A 10,153-nucleotide genomic window follows, 5' to 3' on the forward strand; every position below is an offset into this window, starting at 1 on the left:
TATTTAAAAAGAAAATAAAATATATAATATTTTTTATAGAAATTATGACAAAAATAATATTTTTTAGTAATAATTTTTTAAAGAATAATAAATAATATTTGTAATAGTATTATATTTATAATTAAATAAAATAAGTAAGAGAAAATTAGTATAAAAAACAAAAAGAAAACGAAAAGGCAAAATCATAAAAAGAATACAAAAAAGAAATGGTTATATTCGGGAATAGGGGTGCCATAAGTAAAAGGTAGGGTTGCCATTAGCCTCCCCCTACTATATATACTCTTTTAAGTTTCATATTTATTTAACTTTCAGTTATTTTTTTAAATATATAATATTTATATACGGTAAATGTAACAAATAAACTTATACATCATCTTCATTTATGGTGAGGTTTGAACCTCTGACCTCGTAGGAGAGTAAAGGCTATGATACCCCTAGACCAAAGACCATTTTCTTCATCGATGATTATTAGTAACCAAAAAGATAGTCACTAATTAAATAATTAGAAAAATAAAATAAAATTATCACTAATTTTTACTATATTACAATAAATATAAAACCTGTAAAAATGAAAATCTAAAATATCATTTACAATCAGATAACGTAAAATTGTTTGATCCAAACTAAAATCAGTGTCGTCACTATTATGTCAACTTATTATTATTACAAAACACACACACAGAAAATAACTACTAAACAGAAACAAAACATAACACTCTTAATTGTTTGATACTGTATTTTACAACAACAAAAAGCAATTAGCGTCCATATGCCTCTAATCATATCCCCCCGAAACGAAGTAACTGCAAAATCAGAAGAAAATTTCATCGTATATTAAAAGGAAAGCTACCCTACGGCCAAACTTTCTTTTCACCCTTATTCTTATTTGATCACAGAACTGCTGAAAAAAGAATTCATATTCCTGATAAGAACTCCCGGAATAAAGTGCAAAAAATCAGTATCAATCTGAAAGCTATACTTCAAAAACTGTAGTATTAATGACAATATGAAAAAAAGAATCAGAAGTAAGATTATAAATGATTTATCTTTAAACCAACACGACCAACTATTCTTGTGACTACAGTTACAGTAGCATAATCCAGATGACGGGTAACCTGTTAGATTAGAAGTCTGTGAAAAAATCTGATGAATTTTTAATTATTAGAATAAAACGTTTAGGAACTAGCTGAAGGATGGTAATGGTAAGTAGCTAAATTTAGCATAGGAGTATACAAATTACATTGAAATGAAAGCCAATTTGATGTAGTCTATATGTTTAGACACTGCATAAATGGAAGCTGGATTATATCTTAAGACACTGTGTAAGAATAACAGTATGACTGTAATTTAAAGATTTAGGTAACTGATATCTTGTCTTTTTCTCTTCATTAAGGTGTAGTCGAAAAAGACTTGGTTCATATCAAAACAAAGAGAACCACCCAAAGATATTTAAAATTTTGTAACCTTAATTTTTTTTTAGTAATTACTACTATACTTGTTATTTTTTCCAGATTTAACAACAGAAGTTTATGGTTACCTTATTAATTTGCAGTATGAAACGTGAGTGGTTTAACCAAATTCTGCTAATACTGACATTAGCATATATCACTACAGTAACATTCCATAAGGGTGGTGCCTGATTGGTTTGAGTTTGGCTCAAAAGGTCAAAAGTACCAGGAGGTTTCAGGTTCAAATCTAAGGAGAAATAAAAATCCCCTTGTGGCCACGGAGGTTCAAATGAGGTGACTCCGGACTATCTGCAAAGCAGGCGGTCGTCCTGGGATTAGTCGGCTCACATAACGGGTTGGATATCCAGGTTAATAAAAAAAAAGTAACATTAGCATGATGATACAAAATACCTATAAAATGGATTGTTGGTAAGTAATTTTTACTGTTAAACGTTTATCATGTAAGAGTCTTGATTCTTGCTATGCTTCTTATTGAGTAAGATTATAGGTCATTGTCATGCTCACTCGGAAGGTAAGTGACACCCGATAATCACTTACTCGGTATATGTTTGGTTAATAACCCCTTAGTGACCACCATTTTTAGACATTAACCTTTTAACTCGGTGACTAATATTTAGGTGACCAAATACATGAATTTATACCATCAGTCATGATCACGAAATTTAGTTATTTATATAATTATTTTTATTTAAATATTTATATAATTATTTTTATTTTTTATAAATTATTTATAAAAAATGAATTTATAGTTTCATTCTAAATCCTAAAATCAAACCCACCAAATATTCCAGTTCTTTCTGAATCCAAATCCTTCCAATTTTAAATTTTTATACGAAATCCAAATCCCTCCAAACCATTCCATCAAACCAAATGCCTCCTAAGAGTTGTGGTGAGAAGGTGATAACAAAACATTAATAATTCATGCATGTGAAAGTTATTAAAATGCGAGACTCCGAAATAGGGTAAAAAAATAAATATAAAATTAAATGAAAAAGGAAAATAAAATAAAATAAAATAAGATTTTAGTTCATTTGAAAAAAAACGTGAAGAAAAAAGTGAAAAGGGGGTCAATCTTACCTTTTAATAAAAGTAAGAAGTGACTAAAGGAGTTTATGTTCAATTGGACTAAAAATGAAAGAAAATGTCAGATCAAGGGTGAAGAGTGTAATATTGGCCAAAGAGTTAAAGCCAGGGGGTCGAATGTCATTTACTGATGGTTCAAGGGTTCCAGATGTCAACTTCTTCATACTTGAAGGACATGTTATACAAGTAGAACAAAAAATTAAAAGGCAGATGGCTTGTAGTCAACTAATAGGACACATAATTTAAATATAAATGAAGCCAACCATCTCAGCAACATAAGAGCATCTCCAATGGGGTGTCATGGGGAGTTTAATGGGAACTATGACATGCATCATGCATTGTGAAGGGTGTCATGGGGAGTTCAATGGGGAAGAGTTTAATGGGCATTGCATGCATCATGGGGAGATATTACATTAATTTTTATTTTTATTTTTCTTAATTTATAAAAACAACATAATTAATAAAACATTTCATTAATTTCAAAATACATTACATTAATAAGATATTACATTAATTTTAAAATACATTACATAAATTACATTTAGTTTTAATTTCATTTTCTAGCTTTGATACTTTTTAACTGATGTATTTTAGTCTCGTACTTTTTATTAAATGTATTTTAATTTCGTTTCATTTTCATTTTAATGTATTATTCCTTGTTTTTAGTAGATTTTTAAATTTGTTGGTAAAATTATATTTATAGATAATATATATATATATATATATATATATATATATATATGATGTGGAAATCCATTAAACTCATTGGAGTGTTATGAAGTGTGGGTATAAAATGATAGAGTTGTATGGTGAGTGGAATGCTGATGTGACAGTCCATGACACTCTGGTAGAGTGTCATGCACTGGAGATACCCTAATGGATCAAGAAAGTAGCAATATTAATGAGTCGCACAATTTGGGTGACTGGCTTTATGTGAGCCGCACACATCAGAGAATGCAGGTGACATGATAGCACGACCCTATAATGGGTTGTTGGCTCAAGATGAGTAGTACACACCCAATGAGGGCCTGCAACTTATTAAATTCTATCCGGTGAGGCAGTTATGAGATTTATTTTTCTCTAAGTGTTGCATGTTATTTCATATGAAAGTTGTATGAGCATTTTTAACAGATGGGCATTGGCAATAAGTTACAAGCCAAGTGGCACGAACCCGTAATTGAAGTCCAGACAGGTGCAGGTCAGACAAACCCAGTTAATGCAGTGACAAAATAACTCATAACCGACCAAGCAGTTTATGAGATCTCTATTCTTTCAGTGTTGCATGTTTTTTTGAAAATGCATATTATTTACTATTTAATGCAAAGTTTACAAGTTGATATGTGTAAAACCCTTTTCTCAAGACGATAGAAAAGGAGACTAAACATTCTATGTGTCAAAAAGTTGCATAAAAATTAAGTCAAAACCCAAGATAAAGTCTAATTGACCTATCAAGATACTTTATTAAATTGGAACATTTATCGAACGATTACTTCATTCACCACTAAATCCTAAAGATGGTTAAATAAGGAGCCATTCTACCCAAACGCTTACCGGCTATAAGAGTTAACACTGTCAGTTGCATTACGTGTAAGATTTTAGTTCATCAAAATGTCGTTGTATGCAACAATTTACCTGATAAACGCTAATGGAGATAAGATTCTCTGTCTTTGTCATGCTCATCCGATAAGTAAATTGACTCGGCAAGCACTTATCCGGTAAATGTTTGATAAACAACCATTTTTATTTTGCATTAAGCAACTCTAAACTAAGTTATTCAACATCTACTAAACATTCCCTAAATCATTATGTACAAATGTGTTTTCTTTGTTTACAATAAAGCTACACATCCTGTCGAATTGTACGGACACACAACTAGTATTATCTTAAAGTATATAATATGTGTTTCAAACTAGAGATCATAAAATTCTAATTTTCTGGTTTAATTTATTTAATTTAGAATTTTATTTTAATTTATAATAAAAGATGTAATTTATTTAAATTTGATTATATTTTTTTGTAAAAATAATGATAAAGTATTTTGTTATGATTCAAGAATGATCATTTAATTTAAAAAATAATAATATTTAAGGTATTTTATATTTAAATTTAAAGATATACAAAAATATGAATGGGATGTTTTATCTTATGTTTATCAGTTAGTTAAGTTTCTCAATTTTAAATATTTTAGATTTAAAATAAAATGTTTATCATGTATTTGATTATTTTTGTATGTTAGTTGTACGAATTCAAACATGGAGTTTTAACAAGTTTCACTCATGCATCAATTAACTTGTCATGTTAAATTTAAGTAATATGTATTTTATTCTAAAATATAAATCCAATATAAGTTTCAAACAAAAAATTATATAGTTCTCGGTTTCTGGTTCAATTTACAATTTTATTATAATTTATTTTTATAAAGAGAAGGATGCATATTTTTGTAATGAGAATTATAAAGTATTTTGTTAGACGTCAATGATTATTTAATTTAGATGTTAACTGTATTTAAATATAAATGAACAATATATTTTGATAGAAAACAAAAACAAACGTTTATCTCATAAATATTATGTTTATCTACAGTTAGATAATAATTATAAATAAATTCAAATGATTAAAAGACAATTCAACCCTTTAATATAGAAAAAAGAATAACCCATTCTTATTATTGGATAATAGTTTATAAAGTTTGTCTGAGAATAGTAGTTTACATTTGATCCCATTCTACTAAAAAGTAAATTGCATGAAAAAGTAACGTACTTTAACTTGATTCATATTTTGAGTAACGTACTTTTGAAAACTTTCATTTTGATACCTAAATGTAAAGTTTTAAATATTTATGTACCCGAGTAATTAACTAGTTGAAACATGAATCGCTTACCATGCTGATGTGGCAGTATTATTTGCAGAAACATTAATCGGATACCACATCAGCATGATAACCGGTTAATGTTTCAACCGATTACTCGAGTACTTAAATGTTTAAAACTTTACATCTTAGATACCAAAATGAAAGTTTTAAAAGTATGTTACGAAAAATAAAAATCAAGTTAAAATACATTACTTTTTCATGTAATTTGTCGTTCTATTATATATAAATAAATAAGATGACCGTTAAGTAAATAAATACAAAACTTGAATATTTCAAAGTAATAAAGTAAAATAAATTCTGAATCTGATTTTACAAAAATTTATAATTTAGGATTAAAAATGTATTCTTGAAAAAACGGTGGGTTAGTTTTGTCGGAATCCCTATAAATTATCCCATCTTTTACATAAATAAAAAATAAAAAATTATTTTTGAATTTTTCTTACCAACTTAAATAGAATTCAGTATTAATACTCTCTAAACCCTACCGCACCAGACCATCAGATCTTCCTCTTTGGGGAAGATACAAATGGGCCCTCTCTCTTGGCTTCTTTTAGCCACTGCAATATCCGCACTCATCTTTAGATTACTAAACGTCCGCCATGGCCGGAAAAACCTTCCACCTGGTCCTCGGCCATGGCCACTCATCGGAAACCTTAACCTCATCGGCCCTCTCCCTCACCAATCTCTTCACGCCTTATCCCAAACCTACGGCAAACTGATGCACCTCAAGTTCGGTTCATGTCCAGTGGTCGTAGCATCGTCGCCGGAGATGGCTAGGCAGTTCGTCTGAATATATTCGTGTTCAAGAAATGCAGATTTTCCTTTCCCGTTTACGTGCGGTTTCTGGTGATGCGATCGTGGTAAAAGACCATGTTTCACGTATGAATCTGAGCGTGATGAGCAGGATTGTATTGGGTCGTAAGTATTTTAGCGAATCGAAAGACGAGAAGGAGATTGTGACGCTTGAAGAATTTCAAGAAATGTTGGACGAGTTGTTCTTGTTGAATGGGGTTTTGAATGCTGGAGATTGGATGCCATGGATAGGGTTCATGGATTTGCAGGGTTACGTGAAGAGGATGAAGGCTTTGTGCAAGAAATTCAATAGGTTTCATGATCATGTTTTGGAAGAACATAGGGGAAGAATGAAAGCCGATGGCGAGAGGTTTGTGGCCAAAGATATGGTTGATTTGTTGTTGCAATTGGCTGATGATCCTAGCCTTGAGGTCAAGCTCGATTCCGATGGTGTAAAAGGGTTTATACAGGATTTGATAGCAGGAGGAACCGATACGGCTGCAACCACGGTCGAATGGGCAATGTCCGAGCTTATTAAACGACCTGATCTCATAAAGAAGGCGACGGAAGAGCTCGATAGAGTGATCGGTAAAGAACGATGGGTCCACGAGACCGATTTCTCGAACCTCCCTTTCATAGATTCGATTCTAAAAGAAACCATGAGGTTGCACCCGGTGGCCGTTTTACTAGCACCGCATTTAGCCCTCGAAGATTGCCAAGTGGCCGGATACGATATCACAAAAGGTACAACGGTTTTCATCAACTCGTGGAGTATCGGGCGTGACTCGAGTATTTGGGTCGACCCGGAGAGTTTCCGTCCCGAGAGGTTTTTGGGTAGGGATATAGATGTAAAAGGGCAAAACTTCGAGTTGTTGCCATTTGGGTCTGGTCGTAGGATGTGCCCTGGTTATAGTCTTGGATTAAAGATGATGAGGTCATTATTGGCAAACATGTTGCACGGATTTAATTGGAACTTGTCCGAAACTACAAGAGACGAAGATATAAATATGGAAGAGTTGTACGGATTGTCTACGCAAAGAAAGTTTCGGTTCGTTGGTGTAGTACAGCCTCGGTTGCCCGATCATATGTATAATAAATTAAGAGGCTGTTCGTTTATGGCTTAAAATGGTCTCAACGGCTTATTTGATGATGTTTTAAGAAAAACTCATCCATTATGTATCATGTATCTCTACACTTCTTGTTACCCAATTATATATATTCATATTAACTACTCAAATAATTCTTGATTCTTTAGGATGCGTTTGTGACAATGGATAGTACATGACAGAATAGAACAGGGATCACTGTTTTATATGTCTGACATGACTTTTATATGAAACAGAAAGGATCATAGTGGAATGCACCATGAAATTAGGTCAAATCCTTAACGCTTTCTGCAATCTGAATGATGGTGTGATGCTTAAAAGAGAAGGTGGGTGTGGATTTGGGTGAAGCTCGAAATGGAGATGGAGTGTGCGGTTCATCGGGGGAGGGGGGGTTGCAGGAGACGAAACAAATGAGGAAAAGGAAGGATGACGGTCGTGTTGCAGGTCACCGGAGGAGGAACCGCCGGGGAATTGAAGGGACCAAAAATATCATAAAAAATATTTTTTATTTAAAAAAAAAAGTTTAGTAAAAACATAAAAAGACTAAACTACCCTTACTCTAACTGAGATTATTAACGGAGTTAGTAACAGGGATCATTCTTAGAGCAAAATAAAAATTACAAGGACTATTTCTAGACTTGTCAAAATTCAGATATCATTTTCAGACTTTTCACTCAACCTTGAAGACCAAAATTAGAGTTTACTCAAAAACTTCGTATCTAAATGGGAAGCTGACAAAAATAACCCAAAATGTTTTTTAATTTACGTTTTAATCATAAACTATAAATTTATCTAAACATAATTACACGTTACCCTTTACACGCCAACCCGTACGTAAAGGGACCAATTTGCAAAAAAAAAATGTGATTGACCCATTACAGTCTCATCTCCTTCACTTCACTTCTTCACTTCTCTCGCCGATAAAGTTTTGACTCATCTCAAAAACTCCGACGTGCAGGTCCAACAAGGGTTATCCGATAAAGAATTTGTTAGAGCTGAAGTTGAATTCGAATCAGCACGACAACATATATGCGCGACCCTTGACCTCCCTATCGCCGTCATCTCCTTTCATATTGCACGAAACACATTGTGACCAAAGTCGTGGTCTACGGCCGACGAAGCCCAAAAAAGCAATGGAGAAACGCTCTCAAACGGGCGCCGCTTCTTGTGCCGGTTTTTAATCACTGCTACATTCCGTGTAATCCGTCGTTGGCCGGAAACCCTATTTTTTACGTCGACGAAAATCATATTTTTTGTTATGGTTTTAATATGTCTGATTTTTTTGACCAGGAGAAATTGACCCTGCTCGCAAAGTCCGACCCACAAAACCTTATGAAACAACGATCCACGAAAAATCCGGCGGAACTTTATCGAATATCTCTCAGCTAGTCTTGACACGGTGGCCGGAGGGAGAACGCCGAGATGGAACGAGTTTTGGAGTGATGCCGCCGTGGACATATTACAAAAAAAAATCGGCCGGTGGTGGGTCACAATTTTTTTTGCAAATTGGTCCCTCTACGCACAGACCGTTGCGTAAAGGGTAACATGTGGTTATTTTTAAATAAATTTATAATTTAAGGTTAAAACCGTAAATTTCAAAACATTTTGGGTTATTTTTCTCAGCTTCCCTTGTCTAAATGGGAAAAAAAATTAAACAGGGTTTTCAACTTTATAGAAAAAGCTTTTCCTCCATTTGTCGTGCATTATTGTTATCGCATTGTTTATATTTTTATAAACGTTTTGATACTTCAATGATTTGTGTCCCCTTATGAATCTGAAAATGATCTGGTTAAACGGGTTCGATAGCGAGTCAAAAGTTGATTAACGACAACTTCATATATTTGGACAAGATTTTGTATATTATTCTATTCATTTACGTAAAGCAAGATTCTATATATTTATTTTGTATTTGGCCATACTTCGTATATTTAGACAAAAGTTGATTAACGGCAACCTCAACCGACCCCATACGTAGTCCGCCTTCAAAGACACCAATGTGAGAGGAATTTTTTTTGGCTAACTCAGCGGTTGAAATTACAATTAAACAATTAATGGTAAAAATTAATATTTATTAATAAAAAATAAAAATTAATATTTAATCAGAGATATAATTGAATTGGAAAAGTTTTTATTTGGGAAGGTTTTTCATAGACATCAAGATTCTGTATATTTATTTTGTATATGGCCATACTTCGTATATTTTAACCGATTCACATATGAATCCGTGTGATTCACATATGACCTGATCAACTGGTTCACATATAAACATATAGTTATATGTAAATCACAAAGGTTCACATATGAACCTCATTTATTTGTAAAAAACTACCCCTCTGTCTTTTACATACTTATGTGAGAAATTATCTGGTATTTCATAGTTAAAGTCGCAAATGTTGACCAGATGAAGAGTTATGACCACTTCCTTACTTCTGAAATACTTAGCACTCCTCAAATGATATATATATATATATATATATATATATATATATATATATATATATATAAAAGGTTGTGTTTACGTGAGATCAAGGGTTTTTCGTGAGACCGTAAGACCAATTTATGTTCATTGATTAACTTTATAAGCTAATGATTTAATGGTCTAAAGTTGCACGGTGATTGTGATTATTGAGAAGTCTCGTGGCGTTTATAAATGTTTAAATTGTCATATTGTAGATCTAATCTAAGGGTTGAGAATTAGTCTTACGGGTCTCACGAAAAACCCTTGGTCTTACATGATCATATATATATATATATATATATAGGGGCCTAATCAAATGAGAACTAATTAGTTTGTGGTAACTGTGAGAACCAATATTAACCACAAATCAATA

General features: G+C 32.4%; 1 pseudogene; it reads left to right on the forward strand.

Moving 5' to 3' along the window:
• Nucleotides 1–5,950: 5,950 nt before the first annotated feature.
• On the forward strand, nucleotides 5,951–7,406 carry LOC112504299 (annotated as a pseudogene).
• The last annotated feature ends 2,747 nt before the right edge of the window (nucleotides 7,407–10,153 follow it).

The sequence above is a fragment of the Cynara cardunculus genome (assembly GCF_001531365.2).
Source record: "Cynara cardunculus var. scolymus isolate 2C chromosome LG 2, CcrdV1, whole genome shotgun sequence".
NCBI classification, from domain to species: Eukaryota; Viridiplantae; Streptophyta; class Magnoliopsida; order Asterales; family Asteraceae; genus Cynara; species Cynara cardunculus.